The sequence below is a fragment of the Aptenodytes patagonicus genome, chromosome 1 (genome assembly GCF_965638725.1).
Source record: "Aptenodytes patagonicus chromosome 1, bAptPat1.pri.cur, whole genome shotgun sequence".
Lineage (NCBI taxonomy): Eukaryota > Metazoa > Chordata > Aves > Sphenisciformes > Spheniscidae > Aptenodytes > Aptenodytes patagonicus.
In genome coordinates this window covers 97695554-97717231 of record NC_134949.1, presented here as the reverse complement: position 1 = coordinate 97717231, position 21678 = coordinate 97695554, and the positions used below count along the sequence as shown (strand labels likewise).

The 21678-nt window shown below is 41.2% G+C and overlaps 1 protein-coding gene across 1 annotated transcript in view; it reads right to left on the bottom strand.

Moving 5' to 3' along the window:
• ALCAM (activated leukocyte cell adhesion molecule) overlaps window positions 1–21678 on the bottom strand; it is a 124174-nt gene that overhangs the window by 40510 nt on the left and 61986 nt on the right. The gene's annotated exons all lie outside the window — the stretch shown is intronic.

Genomic DNA, 21678 nt, shown 5'->3' with positions numbered 1-21678 from the left:
TAAAATGCAAGGAAGTTTAAAGGGGGAGATGTTACAGCTTGGTGCATTTGCTATAATGCAATTTTGCTTTGCTGCTATTTTCTGTAGTTCCCCCTGTTCTTGGTGATGCTCGCTGCTCCTTACACTGGAGGGAGGTTTTGCCTCTGGTGCTTGCCTGCTGTCACTGAGCAAGTGCACTGGCTGCCTGCTCTCACCCACACATCTGCAGCTTTTGTCAGGGTCTTCTGCCCAGAGACTCAGGATCTCCCCCCTTTGCTCTCCCTTCATTTGCAACTGGAGCTACAAAATCAAAGGCTTGCTGCCAAAGAAACCTTACTTAAGAGAGAGCAGTAGGATGCTGGTGATGTAGCCAGGGCCACAGAAACATCCAGGCTTCTAGAGACATTCACTTTTCCAGAGATTCAGCCCTTCTTGCTAGAACTGGAAAAAGCAAACCTGTTCCCACGCACCCCCAAAAGACCGGAGCCGCAGACCCCTTATCTTAGGAAGACTCCCGAGGCAGCCACTGGGATGACCTGACAATTCTCTTGCTTTCTGCACATGTGCACTCTATAGGGAGGTCTTCCCAAGGGATTTTTTTTTTCTTTAAACAAAATCATGTATTTTTAAGAAGCCAAACACTTAATTCCTTGCCTACAATTTAAATTAGAAAGACTCCAGAGCATTTTTCTCAGGTGAGGATTTCGGAGCTCACTGTTAGCACCAGCTCATATTTATCATTTGTATCACAGTGACAATCAGGCTGTGATTTGTGCTGCGTGGTACTGCACAAAGAAACCGTATTCCAAAATCCTGCCTTAGAGAAGCTTACAACCTAGACGCATGGTAAGGCAGAGAAGCAGGCTGGAGCTCAACGGACTAAAGGAATGCAGGAGATAACAGGCACCACTACCCGCACATATCTTAAACTTTCTTTCCTTCACACCGCTCCTTTTCAACTAAACAACTGCTGATCTTCTGATTCCGTTACATAGTCACAAACATACTTTAGGTACATCAGTCACACTATAAGGACTGCATACTCTAATTTGCTGTATGGTTTACTAAGACCAGCTGTATTCTAAATGACAATAGCAGTCGGTCCACTAGATGGTGCTGAGTAAGTACAATCTCTAAAAATGAAACAAAAAATGTTTTGAAGAATTAGGCTAACTTCAATTTTATGGAAATAGGACCGATGTTTTATGAAATCAAACTATAAATGGAAGTAAAATTCAAAGCTGGAACAAATTTTTCCCTTGGCCCTCTCTTGCACTCATCCTCATTCTGATCTCTAGGAGGGGAACAACGCAACTTCGGCTTTGCAAGTTGAATCCCAATTTTCATTTCTGCTAGGGCTAGAAAAAGTCCTTTTTGGTTCCTCTCTCCCATAGGTGCAAAATTACAAGAGACTTGCAAATAGATATTCAATTAGTAAGCTGGTTAGTACCCGTTCAAATTCCAGTCAAGTGTCATTTAGTAATTTGAAATTCTGTAATGGTATTTTGCATCACACGGAAAAGCAGAAACTGCTCCTCCTGCTAGGAGATATTCCCTGTCATTAGGGGAAAACAAAATGACCCTGTGGGATCTGTAACGTTGTTCTCTCCTAGACACCCGTTTAACCCCTGCAAGTTGCTAAGGTAACAAGTATACGCTACGGAAGACTTGACAAACAGCCTCTCGAGTGTGAATGAAACTGTTTCTGGAAAGGATTTACATTTATAGCGTTCAGAGTAGGTAATTGATGAATGGCCTGATAAAGAGAAAGGCTGGCCTCTGATTTTAGAAGAACTCTTTCATCTTGAGGCATTCCTCAAGATGGACAACCCCCCCCAAGATCATGTCTTGCCATAAATTCTGCCTAAACTAAAAATCATACAGTTTTGTAGGAATTCATTAACACAGACCCAGAAAGACATAGGTTTTACTTTAAATGCAGAGAATGGTCCTTACAAGAATACAGGACGTTCTGCTGTAAAATTTTCTCCTCCCACTTCTGTAGCAACAAATCTAGGACATTTAAGGAGTGCAAACTAGTTGAATAATTGCAAACTTTCACTGCAGGAACCGCAGTAATCTCCGCAAAACAACTTTGCAAACCTATACATTTGAGAAATAAACAAAAAACCACCTCAATGAATTTGGAAATTCCTCTCTCTGTTGCTATTAGATATATTTGTAAAATGGTGGGATGAAGAAGAAAATAGAAGAAAATGATTGCTTAACTATATGACAAGTGCTTACCATCAACCATCATTTTCTGAGAGCCCTTTACGTAGTTTCCAGCTCATTCTAAGAAAACGAAAATGAAAGTGGGATATACAAACACGTAACAAATTGCTCCATGCCCTAACACAACACAGGGTCAATGTCAAGACCCTCGTATCTCATTAACTACAGGAGGGCACAAAACAAACTGCACGGAATAACGCTGCAAGAAGTCACCAGACATCACGCCCTGCCTTGCTGTATTTCTGATGCACCTTTCTGCAGCTAATTAAGAGCTCAGCCAGCTCCCCTGCATGATTTTCAGATGTTGCCTTCTAAAACTGAGCCAGTGCTGTTAATAACAACACTAATTCAGAGGCAGGATCTCATCCCATGCATGCCGGGAAAAGCTCTAGTTGAACGAGCTATGAATTACACCTATATACCAGGTTAATCCAGCTCACTTCCCTTCCATGTTACCTCCTCAACACACAGGTTTGAGCAGGCTGAGGTTTAACTCATTTCCCCCTCTTTGATCCAGTGCCAAAGAAACTCTACTTTGAGCCAGATTAAACCTCTCCATGTAGGTTTGGACATGGGAAGAAAGCAGCAGCATCAGGAGGTATTACGACTCAGAGAACTCAGAGAAACATCCCAGCAGGACACTGCTAAATTGAGATGGCATTTGCTGTTGATGCTGTTAATTACAGTACTTTCCATGTCCCCATGGCAGTGCTAACTGGCATCTTCTTTGCTCCCCTCTCTGCCTCTGTATCACTGGGGAAGAATCAAACAGTACCCACATATTTGGGTGACAAAACAAAAAATCTGACTACTTGGCAGAGAAGGTGTTGTCGTTATCTTAGATCCTCACCAGGAGTATATGATGCAGGTCGTAATTTAGACTAACTATTGTTTTTTAAATCAACAGGGTCATATAAGAGGAATGGAATATCTAAAAAATCAGGATGCTGCTGTTTTTCCAAGGAAACAACAAAAGCTGTAGGAAGTGTGTGGAAATGTGGAAATGTTTTCCACCTCTACCTTCCATTTGAAATACTGAGTATTTTTCTTGACACAAACACCTTTAGGTGCTTTTAAGAGTCACATTTTGTGACAAACACCCTTTAGATGCAAGATCCACTGGAGACTATGAACCTGTATTTGAAAACTATGACTAGCAGAGGTACTGCCCAAAACTCATCTTCACCGGCCTGCTCGGCTGCCTCACAGCACAGCTTACTTCCAGTTACTAAAGCAATGGAAAAGTGGGCAGCTGAGCCCCCTTCAATACCCCAGAGTCCACTAATTTAAATGATGTTTTACATCTGCAAAGATGTCCTGTATTTTCATTCTGCACCTAATTTTTTACTGCTTATGCTTCTGCCCCGGCAGGTTCCGCAATGATGGTTTCTATTACATTTTCTGGACCCAAGGAGCAAGGTCTCATTACCAGAGAACAGCAGGACATGTTGGCCACCGTGGTTCTTGTCAGCAGTCATCAGCGGCAGGCAGGAGAGGGCAATTAGCAGCTTCTGGAATGGAAGCATCCAAACCCAAGAGCTCTTACATCTATTTAGCTGTCTATTTAGCGCCTACTTCAGAAACTGTAGTTAACTACTTAGGAAACTGTAAGTTAGGTTTGGCACTCCATGTCTTTACTTGAGGTCTTGGCCCTCCCATCTTATCTTCAGGTAGCCCAGATTAGCTTGTATGTAACACTTTGTGGGAGGGTAAAAAGCTCTGCCTAATGAAGTAAATATTTGATTTAGTTGCTTGTTATCAGCTCTGAAGGAACAACAGGTGGATTCTTCTTTCTGCCCTCCCCACCACTTCCTAAAGGGATTTCAGCTATATAGGCATACACACAGGTCCTCTTGAGCATCCATTTAGGTACCAGCCAGGAAACGTCAGCATTTCACAAAAACAGTAACTGTGTGTTCTTAAGAGCAAGAAGTCACCTTTTATTAACAGTACTTGTTTGTGGTTTTTTTTAAAGGACAAAGCAGTATATGAATGACAGCTGGGTGTTGGTCTAATGCAAAACATATTAGGAAAAAAGTATCCAGCTCTGAATGAATGAGACAAGACTTGACAGCAGGTACTTACTGTCCCAACTGTTGATACTGATAATGCCTTAAGGTGGATTTTAACACTGAAAAGTATTTTCCATTTAATTAAAAGCACTATTTAGAGAAAAAATTAAGAGAGTTCACAGAATCACAGATTGGTTGACATTAGAAGGGACCTCTGGAGGTCATCTGGTTCCAATCCCCCTGCTCAAGCAGGGCCACCTATAGCCAGTTGCCCAGAACAACATCCAGACAGCTTTTGAGTATCTCCAAGGATGGAGACTCTGGGCACCTCTGCCCTCTCTGGGCAGCCTGTGCCACTGCTCGGTCACCCTCACAGGAAAAAAGTGTTTCCTGATGTTCAGAGGGAACCTCCTGTGTTTCAGTTTGTGCTCATCGCATCTTGTCCTGCCACTGGGCACCACTGAAATGAGCCGGCTCCATCTTCTTTGCACCCCCTCTTCAGGTATTTGATGAGCTCCACCCCGGGGCCTTCTCTTCTCCAGGCTGAACAGTCCCAGCTCTCTCAGCCTTTCCTTATGTGAGAGATGCTCCAGTCCCTTCAACATCTTCACGGTCCTTCATTGGACTCTCTCCAGTATTGTATGTCCATGTCTCTCTTGTACTGAGGAGCCCAGAAATGGATACACTGCTCCAGATATGTCCTCACCAGTGCTGACTAGAGGGGAAGGATCACACCTCCCTCGACCTGATGGCAATACTTTCTCTAATGCAGCCCAGGATACCATTAGCCTTCTTTGCTGCAAGGGCACATCACTGGCTCATGTTCAACTTGGTGTCCACCAGGACCCCCTGGACCTCTTCTGCAAAGCTGCTTGCCAGTGGGTCAGCCACCTGCCATGCTGCATGGAAGTTGGACAGTTCAGACAGGACTCAACTTTTAACTACTTTTTCTCCCTTTCTTTTCCTTACCTGGCAAAAAGTAACTTTTCCAGTAAGACATTTAGTAAACTTTCAAGACATTCACAACACTGATCATGGGAGCAGAGAAGAGAATATACAGCAAACATGTCATGGACCTCATGTTTCCCCACCTGGGCCTGACAAAGTCAGCTGAAAAAAGGATAAGTCCTGTATGGATATAACAGGACTTTAATCATCCTTTTTGCTGAGCCACAACAGCTTGGGAGCCAAACACCACTCAGCCTTGAGCCAGCAGACCTCTGCAACAGAGGCCCAGGTGCCATTTTTTCAACAAGCTCATCCTTGTGATCTAGCTCGCTCTACTGAAAACAAGCCTCTTTACATGAGCTACAACAGGCACTCTTACGCACAGCTCACACAGACATGCCTGTGGTCATTAATCTTCTGACATAGCACAGAAAACACAACATGCACTTCAGGATGTCAAAAGACTGGTTAAAGCAAGGAAAAGAGAAAAAAAAAAAGCGGCTTGTGTTATCAAAATTCATGCATATGACAGCCCCCATTTCAGTTTTGTGGCTACGATCATTCCTTGTTTCATATGCTGGGCATCAAAACAGGGCAGCAGGGCAAACACTTCCAAGAAAATTCAAACATTGATTATCTTCATTGTACAAATATGATTAAAAACAAAAGAATGTGTGTTTGTGGATGTGTTATCTGATACAGGTTTTATAAACAGTATATGGTTTCTTATCTCTACCTGTTTAAATAGTGAAACAAACCCACACGTGGATGACTAGGACTTCAAAAGGACTATTAGTTACAGGAGAATCATCAATATTACCCAAGAGGGAAACTAACTGTAGATAAACATATCCAACAGTATTTAATGTAACATACACTTGTAAAACAACATAACAGAACTTGCTGAAGGGTTTCTTATACTTTATCACGGTATTCCTTCAATGAGTTTTAAACCCTGAATAGTATTAGAGCGCAAGCAATTTTAACACCAAAGGAAAAAAAAAATTCTTTATCATCTTATAAGCACTGATACAATGGACAGCAATTACCCTTTGGAATCATCACTGCTAACTTGAGCTCTTTGAAGATGAGAAGTAACTGAATGGGAATGCACATTCGGGGTTGGAATTTTTTTTTTTTTTTTGTAAGACCCAACTGAAAACATGGTTGTGACTCTGGAAGGTGTTGAGTTCCTTTTGACAAACTGGTCAAAGAAACACCTACTTAACTCCAAAGACACAAGTAGCCAAACCCACACAACAGGAGCACTTATGTGCTTAACACTGATTTTGGCAAGTACACAGGCAGATTAGGGAGATGGGGCTTGGCACCCAGCAACATCAAGGCATCAGGCAGCACACATCAGGGAACAGGCAGGGTATTTAAAGCTAAAGAGATACTGAAAACACCAGAGAGAAGGCATTAAATGCCAGCAGAATTCAGCTATCATTACCCTACAAGAAGCACTATGCTTGTTTAAAACACGCAGAGTTTCTCCTTATGAATGAGGACAAAATCCTGAAGGAAAACATGTCAGCACTTTGGAAATCCTCTCTCCTATGAACACTAACAACTAATATGCTCCTACTCCTTTCTAATTCCATATAAATCAAACGTTTTCCTTATCAGTACAAAGAAATGAGCTATAATTAGAAACTAGCTGAGATAACCTGCCCCATCTGACCAAGGCTGCATGGGCTCTATCACCTTATCGATAAATAAATCCTCAGCCCCCTCCTCCATCTCTGGTCTAGAGGACAGAGGTCAATGCATACTTCTCACTGGCATTTTGCTCTATAGTTCAGCCAGTCGTGCACTGCACGGGATGCACAGTTTTCCTACACATGCATACAGCTTGGCTTTCTATGTAACCCTAAGTGCGAGCTCAAGGCTGGGACCTCCGTGAGTTTAGGTCCAAAATCCCGTGGAGCACTTCAACCACAGTTTTCAAAGTCCTACAACATGACCAAATAAAACTCTGGGTGCTGTGTGCCTCTTCACAAACCAGACTACTCAATGCTGTTTATTTCACTGAGGACTATTTCTGCTCTAAGATTTCAAAACATCTAGCTGTTTCAGTATTTCGGTGGCTATTTTCCCCGCTTCCCACAGCAGAATACAGCTTTTGCATCTGTACGCTCCCTTCCTGTAAGCTTTGCTTGTAGCACAATTTGGAATGATTTTAGCACAAGCTTTTGAAAAGATTGAGGGAAATTTCAATCTGCAAAGCAGAGGTCTTAGAAAGTTATGTACTTTCAAGAGCAGATGGTTTTGTAGTAGAAGCTACAGTGTGTAGTTTACAGAGGTTATCGTTACTGTAAGTTTTACCCTAGGGAGGTTCACACTGAGCATTCCTCTGAACATTTTCTAGCATCATCGCTGCTAAAGGAGTACACTGGAGAACATACAGAAAAAAAGCTTCTTCAGTCTGAATGTACCAAAACACCTAGATTGCATCTAAATAATGATGACTAATAACCTCTTGTCAGCTTAGAAACTTCAAATGTTATCTATAAAGCAATAATCATGACAGTAATCATAATCATCAAAATTTTCTAGAATTTTTGATAGGTATGCAAAAGAAATTTGTACATAGTCATACTCCTTTAAAATTCAAATGTCCATCATTAAATGCATTATCATTGTCACTTAAGTAAAACAGATACTGCTTTCCAAGTCAGCAAAGCTTTCAAACCTCATAAAAAAGCTGTTCCTAGCATTAGCTTCTGCAAAGCTTGAGACCAAATGAGCAGTTCAAAGCTCAGTAACTGATGCAAAATGCTACAGCAAAATGAATTACTTGTGTCAGCACATCAACCTTCCTACCTTCCCACCTCAGCCTCTGTTCCAATGCCCAGCTCCAAGAAGACAAAGGAAAATGCTAAGACCAATAGCTCTGAAACAGGACCAGCAAAGCTCTGCTTTGCTTGGCAGCAGTAAACACATCTCTGCTTTTTAATCTGGTCCCTTTTAAATCAGGAAGGCTCCAAAATCTACTAAAGAACTGGAAGGAAAACCCATTAAAGCCACCAGTGCCTCTGTACCGCATGGGCTTTGTTATAGCAAAATTTTTCTTTCAAAGGGAAAGTCCTAAGCTTCTTTCCACAAACCACCACCCCAAAACATCACCTGTGATTTCGATGGCCTTCTAATCACACTATTTTATGGAAACCCTAGCTTTTGGCTCAGAATTACGTAACCCTATTTCTGGATTCGGTGCTAATCCAAAACCAGCCAGATTTGTTTTGCAGGCTGATTTGTGAGTTTAAATTTTCAAGTCCTTTGAGTAAATCTTACAGGTTTTAAAAAGTTACATATATAGTTGTGTTGCTGTAAGTAGGAAAAAATGTAGTGTAATTCCAAGCAAATATTTACAACTAGGGCTTAGGGAGAAAAAAATCTACCTACTTAAAAATGCTTGAATTAGTATAAGGCTAGCAGAGACAGTGTTTCCACAAGATCTGGGTGGAACCACGTCAAAAGACACGTCCAACATTGGCAAGTTGTGGTCAGCATCAAAAAACCCAATTGTGTTTTTTATGAGCATTGTGCAGTGGGGGGAAAAAGCTATCTTTCCCACAGATGATGCTGCAGCTGAAAGGCCACTGTTAATGATTTACTTTGATGCAATTTTTTACGAAACATTGCTTAGGATAGTTCTTATAATTCAGAGGAAGAGATAAGATGGCCAACATATCTTCTTATAAATACTTCTGTTCGAGATGTAGCCATGACTAAAGGAACTATGATTAGGGTTGGTTTTTCTTTTTTTAACATACTGGAAAATTGAAAATAAATTATTAAAATAGTTACCAGCATATGGTGTGATTTTTTACAAATGGTCTGGCACATCTGCCAGGAAAGTGAGTTGTACCTTACTAAAGTTTGATGATACAAGCTATCTGCCAAGAGATGAGCAGCAAATGTGGGAAAACAGTTTCTGAGTCAATACTGCAACAAGTTTCAACTTTAAAGGGTACACCTAATTACACAAAACGGGATCAACAAAGCCTTTGTGGCTTGGTGGGGCTTCTCACTCTTTCTGAGGATGCTCCTGCAGCATCCTTCTGTTATGCTTCTCAGTTGCCCTTCCAAAGCACTTTTCCATTTGCTAAAACTACTCCAATTGTTTTTTATCTTCTCATTATGCTAGTCAGCAATGCTGCTACGTATCCAACAGCTTAAAGGGACTTAAAAGTTTCTATTAAGTCAAATAAAACCTGTAGCTCAAAAATAATTATCTAAAATCCCCCATTAGATTTTGCTATGAATCCTTTTTTCCTTTTTTAAAAAAGAAGTCAATAGACAGTATACTAAAAACGAGCTGGCCCTCTTGCTTTTTCAGAACTTTATATTGACAGTGTGGATCAATATACTGCACAGGCTAATAGTGCAGAAAAAAACACATAATTTATACATAAATGCTGAATAAAAGGCTAAACAGCATGTTTTTCATATCAGAACTATGACAGATTTTGTTTTGGTACTCTAAGTAAGAGTATATTGCCCTGTCATCCTAGATTTTAAGTCAATGTCAAGTTGGCAGTGCACCAAGGCAGAAGACCTTCTGAAAAAGGAGGCTGAACTTTTGCCACTTCTATCCTTCCCCTTGCGTGTGCTGCTGCTTCACTTGTGCAGCTGCAATCATGGTGGCACCAGAGTGGAGACGGCAAAGGGGGCCCAAACCTTCTGGCTCCTTCCAGGGGCACCTGGAATCGAACAGACTGTTTCTCACAGGGTGAGACACTTGGGCTCCCTTCCTACCACAGACATTAACTTCTTCCCATCAGCCTGCGCAGGATTAAACCAACGAGAAGAAGGAACTGCAAGATGACAAGGAGGTGGTCACTGCATCCCACTTGGTCAACGGCCGTTTCTGGGAAGGTGCAATCACAGCAACATGTTAAGACATCCCTGTGATCACCATTTAACGAAAAACAGTACTGCACCTGAGTCCCTGACCCAGGGTGCTCCTTTCTAACTATGGAAACCACAGGAGAAAAAACCCTTTTCTTTGACACACATTATAGTCCGCATACGCTACTAAAGTATACGCTAGCTTTTCTATATACAACTATCCCTTGTAAGTACATCCCTTTAGATTTTGGTCTGTGAGGACCCATAAGCAGATAAAGAGGACAAAGAGCAGATGGACCTTCCGTATACAGTTGTTCTGGAGTTAGGCACTAAGAAACGTAAGCCTTATTGATCTATGCTCCAACTCTTGTGTCAAAACAGAGGAAAAATAGTTCAAGCAAGTCCCTAGCTTTGGAAAAGCAGCCAGTAAGCAGCGTTTTATTCCCCCTGGCATTGGCCAGATGCAAGGAAGCACACAAAGACTACAGCATCATAGGAAAGTCTGACCCTGAATCCAGCTACTCCTAATCAAATACATGGAAGGGCTCCATGGCCACGTTGGCAGAGCCAACAGCAGCATTAAAGCGACTTGGTTTTCCTCACTTGCTTTCTGCACCTTTTCTACTTTCACTTAGTGAGAATTGCATGCTTAGCATACCTAAGGCTTGGCAGTGCAGTAACAGATAGGAATTATCCATACCTCCCACTATAAAGGTAAATAAAAAAGTCTACTGAATTTCTTGATAAGTGAAAACTAAGTAACAATTTATATTTTACAAAAAATTTACTTCCCAAAACATGTATACATTTCTTATGCTTCTTTAAGCATGAAGGAATCTCAAGAGAAAACTCAAGGTACCAGAAAGCAAATCAGAGGATCATTTTGCAAAGTATGACAAAAAAAAAAAATCATTGATCGCTCTAGTTAAAAGAAAATAAATGCAATGGAAAAAAATTAGGAACTAGGAAAAACAAAGTAACACAAAAATTAGAAAAAAATAATGTAGTTAAATCAATGCCGCTGCAGTCCTTCTATGCAAAGGAATCTCAACAGCAGACACTGTTCTAACTACTTTCCTCTTGTGAGTTGTCTGCATTCTGCCTACGGTCCTCCTTATAAGAAGAGGCACTTCCCTTCTGCCTGGGGATCTAGGATCCTTCCAAGTTGAAAATTAGCGCCTGACAGTTTTCAATAATGTAATTTTTTTAACCATGCTTGTTGGTCCTCTACTTGAAATCATAATTTGCTCTGTTGAGTAATCCTAAAACAAAGAGAAAGGCCAGATCTCTACTATTCAGTATGTTCCAGGTCTGCAAACCTCACCCTCTCCATTGCCTGCACATTCACCTGGGCATTTGCTTACTTATGCAAAGCTATCCTAAGGTTCAGCTCCCCAGCTTCCGCTGTGGGCTTGCTATCTGCTATCAGCATTCCCCTCTGCAGCAAACGGGGCTTCCAGCAAGCAGAGAAGAATCTGTGTGGAGAAGGCATAATTTTTGCTTATCTTTCTTTATCACTGCTCTGAAACATTTGCAGAAGGTCCAGCTGTATTCCTGTAATAATCCCATACAGTCCAATAAGTAAGAAATAAAACATTTGGTGAATGCAAGTTTGATCGGCAACTTGCAGAGTGTACAATGCAGCTTCCACTGAAACTCTGCTGAGATGGGCACCCAAAATCATGCATCCACGATATTGTGTATCACAGAAACATGTTCTTCCTACCTGCCCTTCATCAAGGCTGCGGGGTCCACAGCTAATTAACAGCCAGTGTCCTGCCACACTTCCATACTGCAGTCACACTTACCAGACCTGCTGCTTGCTGGTTTTAGCAGTGTTTATTCCCAGAGAAACCAGCTAGATTTCACCAACAGAGCAAACCATAACCTGCTACTGTAATGTGTACAGAATATTATTTTCAGTGAATGAGCTTCATTTACTTGTGGTGAAAACTATGAGCTAATCACAAAAAAAAAAAAAAAAAAGCAGCCTTACAGAAGTCACAGCTTTAAAGGGCATAGATGAAGGACAGATTTATCCTTCCGTAATGCTGAGTGGGTGGAAAAAGCTGTACATGCTTTCAACAGAAAACGTCCAGCCCTTCTGAATTAGGGAAGTAGATTGGTAAATGGAAAGCATCAGCTTTATATGCCATCAGGTGGCTCTGGCTGAATGGACAACCCCCCAGCTGATGATAGGCTTTTGGCTGCTCTGTCTGTTTTCCAACTGCATTCCCTACTGATAAGGGAGAGGGCAAAGTGACACAGATGAGATCATAGAATCATAGAATAGTTCAGGTTGGAAGGGACCTCTAAAGGTCATCTAGTCCAACCCCCCTGCCGTGGGCAGGGACATCTTCAACTAGATCGGCTTGCTCAGAGCCCCATCCAGCCTGACCTGGAATGTTTCCAGGGATGGGGCATCCACCACCTCTCTGGGCAACCTGTGCCAGTGCTTCACCACCCTCAGCGCAAAAAATTTCGTCCTTAGATCTAGACTGTATCTACCCCCCTTTTAGTTTAAAGCCATTCCCCCTTGTCCTGTCGCAACAGGCTCTGCTAAGAAGTCTGCCACCATCTTTTTTATAAGCCCCCTTTAAGTACGGATAGGCTGCAATAAGGTCCCCCCAAAGCCTTCTCTTCTCTAGGCTGAACACCCCCAACTCTCTCAGCCTTTCTTCATAGGAGAGGTGTTCCATGCCCCTGATCATTTTCGTGGCCCTCCTCTGGACATGAATATAGCCTCCCTGAATCATCAACAGGTCTTCGTTACCTGGAGACAAGACTTATCGTTTCACTGATAGCACAATAACATAGGTGTGAGGGGGGGCGGAAGCTCACTGAAAGTATAACGCTATAGATCCTTATGACTTATGCTAAAATATGTGACTGACAGCTCCTCTGAGGCTCTCTTTAGATTTAATGGGCTCCTCACAGACACGGCTTTTTAAATTTCACAGATGCCTGTAGCCAGCACTGGTACTGGCAACTGTCTCCTGCTGCAGGAGGATGAGCTGAAGCAGATGTGCATCTTCACCAACGGGAGAAATCAGCATCACTTTCAGTTCCGAAAGTTTCGTCTTTGCCTGCCTTACTTAACAAGTATGTTGAAAATTAACAGGTGTGTCAGCAGCACAATCTGCAAACTATATATAAAAAGAAAGTTAACATTACACAGATGCTTATTCAATGGTGAAACATAGACACACGGATATGGAAATATATAAGGCTGGTGTGACTTCAGTGCCCATCATTTCTACTTGTGGATATTACTGACATGTGCAATGGTACGAAATGCTGCCAAATATCAGGGTCTGTTTCCACCTCATATGTATTTACGTATGTACGTGCACATATAAGCTAGCATTTGATGTGCTATTACTTTTCTTCTTTGCATGAATTCTCTATTGTTTTTACAAAAAAACCCATTGCTTAAAATAATGCTGCATATATAAAACAATGCTGGAAAGGACCACACAATTGCAGCTCAAATCTGGTGGATGGGCTCACAGCTTACAATGATTTTCCAATATAATATAACTTTAGAACATACAGGTACTTTCCAGTTATCGAAAAAAATGCTGTAAGTCTCAGCTGCCCTCTGGAGAAAACCATGAAGTGTTAGAAAATGCAAAGTATGGTTCCTGTTCATTTTTTAAATTAATATATGAGTTACTTTCTAGAATTTTTAAACTGTAGGCATTGCTTTCTGCACATACAGTGCTGCTATAAAGTTTAAAAGCAGCAGCATACATTGTAAGGCCTACCTGTAGTCCCAAAAAGGGTACCAAAGAGTTACTGTAAGCGTGTGCAAACAGAAGGAATGCAGAAGTTCAATCTTTCAAATACTTATGCACATATTTATCTTCAAGAACAAATAGTCCTACAGCACGAGGACGAGGGCACAAAGCATCAGCATTACTACTAGAAAACAGTTACGCTGACTAGGCTTCCCTCCCTATATGTATATGTATAATAATATACATATTGTGGTAGCCTCCTGGAAGTCCAGGACCCCATTTATAAGATAATAAAGAGGCATGATCAACTGATTGCTCAGGGACCCAGCCCAGCCCAACCTTTAGTGGAGCACTTCAGGACCCCGGTGGAGCCACTGTTACTTCCAGAGCGTAACCCCTGCTCAGTGAGCCCCCCAACCCCAGGCATGCAGCACGTTCCCCTGCTGCAAGTAAAACCTGGTATGTGGTTTGCAGGAACAGAGAAGCTTTGACTATCCAGGTAATAAACTATGCTGGCTTTAGGGAATGTGTTCACTACATGCCAATCATTTCGACATAGTTCTGAACAGCAGTATCAGAAATGACAGCAGCTGCACGGACTTGGATGCTTGTAATTTTAGATTTCGATGTGAATGGTTGAGTAAACAGCAATTCCTTCAGAGTAGCCCTCCTCAGTTAGATGCGTGGCTTCCAGCGCAGAGTGCCCACGCTTACTCTGTCATTGAAATTCTCTGTAAACACGTATCTTGGTGTGAAAGTCAGCCGCTTTCTCTAAATACCTGTCAGAAACTCTTGCGGAGAAGGCAATAGTGTTTTAGTTAGCATGACAGCTTCTACAGCACATTATGCCCTTGTAAACAGCATTAATGCCCAACTGCACTTTTAAGTATGGTTCAACATGCTGTTTTGACCTACATATTTGGGCCATAATTACCAATTTCCTTACCTAGGCGCTGCCGCCGCCCATATCACCACTACTCCCTGAGCAGGAACACAGAAGACAGGTCTCCCAAGTTGTTCTTTTGATTGGTGGCAGGAGCTTTTCTCTGTACACTGCTAGTTATCCATTTTTCAACACTAACCACGTACTCAGAGCATTACCATTTTGCAACAACCATCGAAGACAAGGTGTTTGCTACATAGCCCATATGTTGGCCAAGCACACAAGCTACTGCAGTGCCAGGCTGAAGCAGATCACCTACTGAAGGGCAGAGCCTTCGTGCACATCTTTATACCGCAGTATTGCAAAGTAAATGAGAGGCACCTTACTTCTTTCCTAAGAGCCATCTTGTGTTTTCTGCAGGTAAACAGCATTCGCACAGGGCCTGGCGAGGGACTGCTTCAGCTTTTGGTAAGTTAAAAGCATCCCTGAGCCAGTCAGCCGCAAGTCATCCTGCTGTCCTGTGGCTTGGCTCTCAAAGCCATCATGCCCAAGGAGGCTCCTGGAGCACCCACTACCTACAGCCCTTCCTAACCACTGCTCTGGGTCAAGAGGAGGGCGACCGTGCTGGATACTTGGCAGAAAACACTTCTGAAAGGCCAAAGGCCAAAACAATCTCACAGCTACTTCAAGCCATCTCTTAGTGTCAGGAGGGGTGCTAGGACGGCTCAGTGGGACAAAGGATCTGGCCCCAAAAGACAAAAACTTGTTATTCTGTCTTTTGTGAAGCAGAATGATTTTTAATAGTCTCCAGCTTCTGTAAAAACATGTACTAATTAGCACACATATTTAAAAAAATGCTCCTATACCTAATTATTCTGAAGAGATCCTGAAAATTAATTATTAGTTCTGGAATCCTTTTTGGAGCCAGATGGTGCCCTCCCTAAAACACCAAGGCTAGGGAATTATTTATGTAAGCTTTGACCATGTCTGAACAGCTCAGGGAATGATGTATGTTTTTAATGCCCCGATACTGACAACAAGCCTTTTTACTCTAAATTAATGGGAAACAAATGTCACACAGTGAAGATAAAAGTGACTTTCCAAAGTTTTATTCTTTAGAAGTTGCCTTTTTTAAGAGACCAGGGTCCTTGCAGAAATGTCAGTATTGGCTTGTCTGACAGAATGGAGGGATGCCATGGCACATGCGTGTGCTCATGACACGTGCGTAGTATGGTTTGTGTGTGCGGGGGGGGGGGGGAATCAATAGTATTTGGGATAATGTATCTAATTTTAGGTTGGTCTTAATTGGGTCTCGCCAAAAAAACCCAAAAAAGCAAAAAACCACCCCAAAACCCCACAAAACAAAACTAAACAACCAACCAGGATAACCCAAGCCACCCTTCAGCAAAGTAGCTGCTGCTTTTACTTTCTCATAGGTACAAATCAGCTTTTTAGACTGATATGCTTTAACTTTTTTTATATGCTTTTTTTTTTCCTTAAATGCATTTGATGTGCAAATTTAGTCTGAAAGATAGATAGATGTTCACAGCCTAAACCAAATCCACAGAATTAAGCGACAGCAGTGAAAAGGCTGGGTTTTGAGACCCAGTGCAGGCGCCAGGTGTAGCCTCCCTGGAGCAGGGCTTCAGCACACCCCTTGCTCACCAGCCGGTCCTCAGTCATTCCTTCCTGCCAGAGCAGGACGGGGACCTTTGAACAGGAACCCACAGCTTCTGCAACACAAGGGCTGTGAACCTGGACCTTCAGAAGCAGCACTCAAAAGTATTCTTTTAAAAGAAGTCAGTAAGAGCCTAAAATATCAAACTTCCCACTTACAGATTACTGTTTTCACCAATGGATCTGAATGCAGTTTCCCATGGACGTAACTGCTATTATACTTTTTTTGAAACAGCAAAGCAAAGGTCCGCAGACATGCAATGCCTTGCCCACTATGGGTGAGGAGGGCTGCCAGCTGTGGCAGACCTGGGATGGGTAGGAAGAAGCCATGGACAGTTGGCACAAAGAAGCTTTGAATTGGGTGACAGACCACCAGGCTGCAGAGGTGGTGGTCTGTAAGAGGATTTCTGCAACACCATTCACGTTATACCCTTGGCATTATCCTAAGACACCGTTTAATAAGCGGTGTCTGCTCTGACAGAGCAGTGTTCTGTTCTCTCTGACAGAGCGGTGTTCAGCCTCTGCTTTGAGGCTGAAATACCAACAAGTCCCTAAAAGTAACTTCACACCTGAACCTGCCTTCTGTGCACCAACAGCTGCTCCAAGAATTATTTTTCCTCTCTAGACAGTCCTTATAAGTATCTGAAATTGGCTGCTGCAGTATTGATATGAGTCTAACATAAAATTAATATCCATCATAGCTATTTAAAAAAATCCCTCAGTATATTAAGTATTCTACAATCAAAACCAAGGCACCTTAAATCAAGCTGAATGCATCTGAGTAGGTTTTCATTATCTAGATTTGTCTTAGGTACATATCATTTGTTTCTCATTAAATTGCAATATGAGCCATTTTGTACATATAAAAATATTAAAACATTTTCTTCTCAAAATGACTAAAATGTGATAAAAGCCCACACAATACTTCCCTTGCCCTGATGTTTTCAAGAAAGTACCATATGGCTTGTCTGAATCCTTCAACAAGAGGTTTCCTGAATTCAAACCAAATTTGATTTGGCAGCTCCTTCTTTAGAAAATATAAATTCCCATAATGCATTTTAAATTATATTCTACCTAACAAAACTTTGTTTTCTTGTCATAAGTACGAGCAAGCTTTTACACATTTTTCGTTTTCATCGTAAAGGTAAATTCTTCAGCTTTTAGAACTGGCAGTAGTATTATTTTCAAACACAGTATCTCTGCACATTATTAATAAAGTAATATTTCACAGGTGCGTCCATGCCTCCCCTATATCTCACGATATTAGGCATTCCAAAGATCTGGAGTATGTGGTAATCTCTTTCTCAAACAGCCATGCAATCTAAGTAAGAAAGAAAAGGAAAGGAGAAGAGCCCTACTGAAAACCCTTTTCTTCTACAGGGAAGCGGCAGCACAAAGCTCTCGTGACCAGCGGAGGCCAGGCAGGCAGCATTTGGCAAGATGATTACTTTGGGTTGGGTTCTCCACAGTCCTGCTACAGAAGACCATCCTTCCTAGGACTTGTCTCACAGACCAACCAAAGTAAGAAAAATCAACAACTAAAGGCTTTTCTGAAGAAATCAGCTTATGGGCCCAAATGAAATGCAGTAAAATATTCTGGTTTTGTCCTGGATTTCACACCAGGCTGAAATCACTTCTTTATTTCTCAGGATGGATACAATAGCTACAACAGAAATTGCTATTTAGTTACACTTCAGAGAACAAAGTAGTTTGTCATCATAGGATGCTTCTGTACTCCTAAAAATAACTGGAATACAATTAGTATGATACATCTGCTTTAGAGCTGTGTTAGAGGCTTTTCTTTCCACCTAAAATGAAGCTTGCATGATTGTGCTGCTCATGGGTACCCTCCACAGGAAGCCAACGGGTCAAGAACTTGACAATTTCCATTAACGTTTCACAGGGAAATAGGAGATACTTCATATCCAGAAGCATCGTGAAGCTGGGGAGGAGGGGAAAAAAAAAAAAAAATAGTGGCCAGCTGAGAAAAAGGCTGCAAAACAAGCTTAAATTGACAGGCTACCAGAGCATCCACCCTGCGGAGAAGTTTACAAGGCTCCCAGGAGGATACAAGCTTCCACAGGAACCTCTACCGCTTCGTCTCCAGGGGAAACACCGATGGGCATGAAGCCATGGCAAAAATAGCCATTATTAGCTCTACTGCCCCTCATTTACTTAGTTACCTCTCCACACCTCTATTTTCAGTCATTTCTGCGGAGAAGGGTAACCTGGCACCAGCCATAGCTCTCAGGGAGGCGGGCACCCAGGAACGTCACTCTCAGCGTAATGGACAGACAGCAGGAAGATACAAGGGAGCATCAACCCCCTCCCCGGTATTTGAAGAAGTCGTTCAGCTGAAATGATCCTTAACAGACAAGGTGAGCTACGACTGTAGACCCATTTTTCTATCCCCAGCTATCAAGGGACAAGATAGTGGTATACTGTTCTAGCAGAAGTATCACTTCATTAAAGATATTATTTGAAAAGCAGGAAAAAAACCAGGAAAAATGGTCTTCCACCCCAAAAATGACATTCAGGGAATTCAGACGGTGCAGCAGATTTGCTGTATCAAGCCACAATCCTAACTAATCTTACAGAAGCAATTCTAATTAGGCAGGAAATGAAGAACAGTTCCTTTCAGGCTGGCTGAAAGAACAGTGGGATTGATTTAAATCAAATCACTGATTTTAATCATGGATTTAAATCAACCAAGCAGGACACCTTGATTTAGCTCATCAGCTTTAATCTTGTACTTTTTTCCTAATGAAAGCTCATTCATTTTGTTAAGATAACGTGGGGAATTGTAAAAAGCACATGCTTTATGTTAAAATGGATTAAAATTTTTATGCTCACTCAACATCGATGACTTGCAACTACAAAGCTTGAGCTAACTGATTTTTTAAGAGTTAAAAAGCATCACTTTTAAAAATCATTTGAATTTGAAAGCTCATACGTGAAACACATTGCAAATTATTTTAGAGATTGTAACAATTTTAGGCCTTGATAAATATAAGGTTTTCTGCTTAGTTTTCTTCTAAAACTATTTAGGTAAAACACCCCAAACTTGCAACATCATAGACTTTTACCTATTTGTGTCAAAGGACATTAGAGCCCGGTAAAAGGTAACGCATTATGTTATTTAGGGACACCTATCGATAGTATGAAACCTGATATTACCCAGTATTCTCTTAAAAAAAATTTAAAAAGCTGTCAAGATGCTATTGCAGCCTCTGTTAATTTAAAAAAAAAAAAAAAAAAAAAAGGAAAGCTTTGGTGCTGGGATCACAACGCTGAACTATTCAGAGTACTTAGAATATGAGAGAGAAATTCTGACTAGATGCTACCCAGAAAAAAAAGAAGCTTCATAATGTATTGCGGGGAAAAATAATCCAAGGCAAGTGTCAGCAGAAAGGAAGAGGACACGTACAGACAGCATGCATGCTGAAAAAGACCCGGAGGTGACAGAAGAGCAGAGGGGATTTCATGTGTAGGTACCTGTAGTACAATGTGGCAGCAGCGTAGGGAACAACAAAGTGTATTAATAAGAATGAAAAAAGAGACATTAAAACAATTTAAAGGATGTTTCAGGAGAGTAGGCTGACAGACACATTATACCTGGTATGCCCAAGCATTACCAGTGTACAGCATTAGTGTTTCATTCAATATTGTTTCCCTTTTTTCCTTTATTTAGAGCCTTGCCAGAGACAAAAGTTGTCAGAAAACACTCATTTTGTACCAACACACACCAAGACATACTTCTCCGCATAAAACTCTGCAAACCAAATACGAAGTTACATGAGCTAAATACAAGACAAAAGTGCACAAATCTTGTAGCCGAGTAATATCTCGTTTTAATTGTACGTATAATTCTGACTGTTTTTGTTGAGGAAAAGTTCGTGATGAAAAGTATCAACTCTTAATTCTTGTGAGCTACTATTTAAATCTTTCACCAGAGTGCTAAGGCTCTGCTAAAAATGAGCAATGAAAAAACGGTGACGCTTTATTCGTTAGTCCTGCCCTCAGTAGGCATTCAAAGCTGCGGACTCAGAGCTGCTTATTTCCATGTCAATGTCTTAAGCGCCTTTCCCTACTCCCCTTAGCTCTGCAAAGCGTTGACAGAAAGATGGGGATGGAGCCCATCCCGAATCATTCGGAGCCAAAGCAAACCTAAACAAAACTTACAATCCCCACAAAAGATTAAGTATGTTTGATTTGCTCAGCCATATTCTACTCAGCAATCTCCGAGGAAAATTTTTCCCCTTTTCCTGACAATGTTTCTGAATAAGAAAAGATTTACATTTGAATTTGAAAAGTTAAGGTAACTTTGCCATACTTTTCCTTACAAACTGAGGGAACCCAAAGCACACAAGTGATAAGAACAGTCAATCCAGAAAGAACATTCAGAATTTTAAAAAAGCTATGGTGCATAAATGATGAAGATTTAACAAAAACTCCAGATTGTTGGCCTTCAACGTACACGTGTCAGATAAATTGAAGTACAGCTTAAACGGCAATACAGAATCTCTTCTGCTTTATGATTAGGAGCTTCAGCTATTTAGTTTTGTGTATTTGCTTGAGAGAGAATTTTCTAAGGGCCAAGCTACATAACCTATGCACTAGTAGGACTCTAGATAATTGAAGTTATCTACTTGCAGCTCTGAGAGGTTAACAGAAGAACACAGCTGGGGGTTGATTTGTTGGGTACCACAGCCTTGGAGGGTTGAAGACTATGCAGATCTGCAACAGAAAAGCTTTGCAACATCTCGAACAGGTCCACCCTTCACATAACAACAGCATGTAACTGTGGCAAAAGAAACACTATCCAAAATCATGGGTATGATGCCACCAAGTTAAGAGTGTAAGTGGTGGCAGTAGGGACAGAGGATATGCCATCTTAAACCAAGTTTACATTCTCCCGTGATAACAGTTGCTTCTAAACAAGTGAATAAAATTATTTCCATTTATAAGTTGTTTTGCTGGTTAAAAAAAAAAAATCCACATGAAAGAAGCTGTACAAGTGTGAAATTATATTAAAGCACTCATTACTCCTAGCAGGAAAACCAAAAACAAACCCAAAAGAAAATTCAAGTAGAGTTTGTTAGCATTACACTGAATATTTTAGGCCAAATACTAGATCTTTCATACTTGATTTCTGCCTAAAGAAAAATATTTTTAATTGTAAGATTTACACATTCTGTTTTAAAACAAATGCACGTGTAATCTTTTTAAGATACTGAAGTTCTAGCTATCATCTTTCTGGAGGGATAACGCTAAAATTTATATCTGGTATGAGCTGGAGCCAACATATCTGGTTTTAAAATAAAGTTACATTGCAAATAATTAGTTC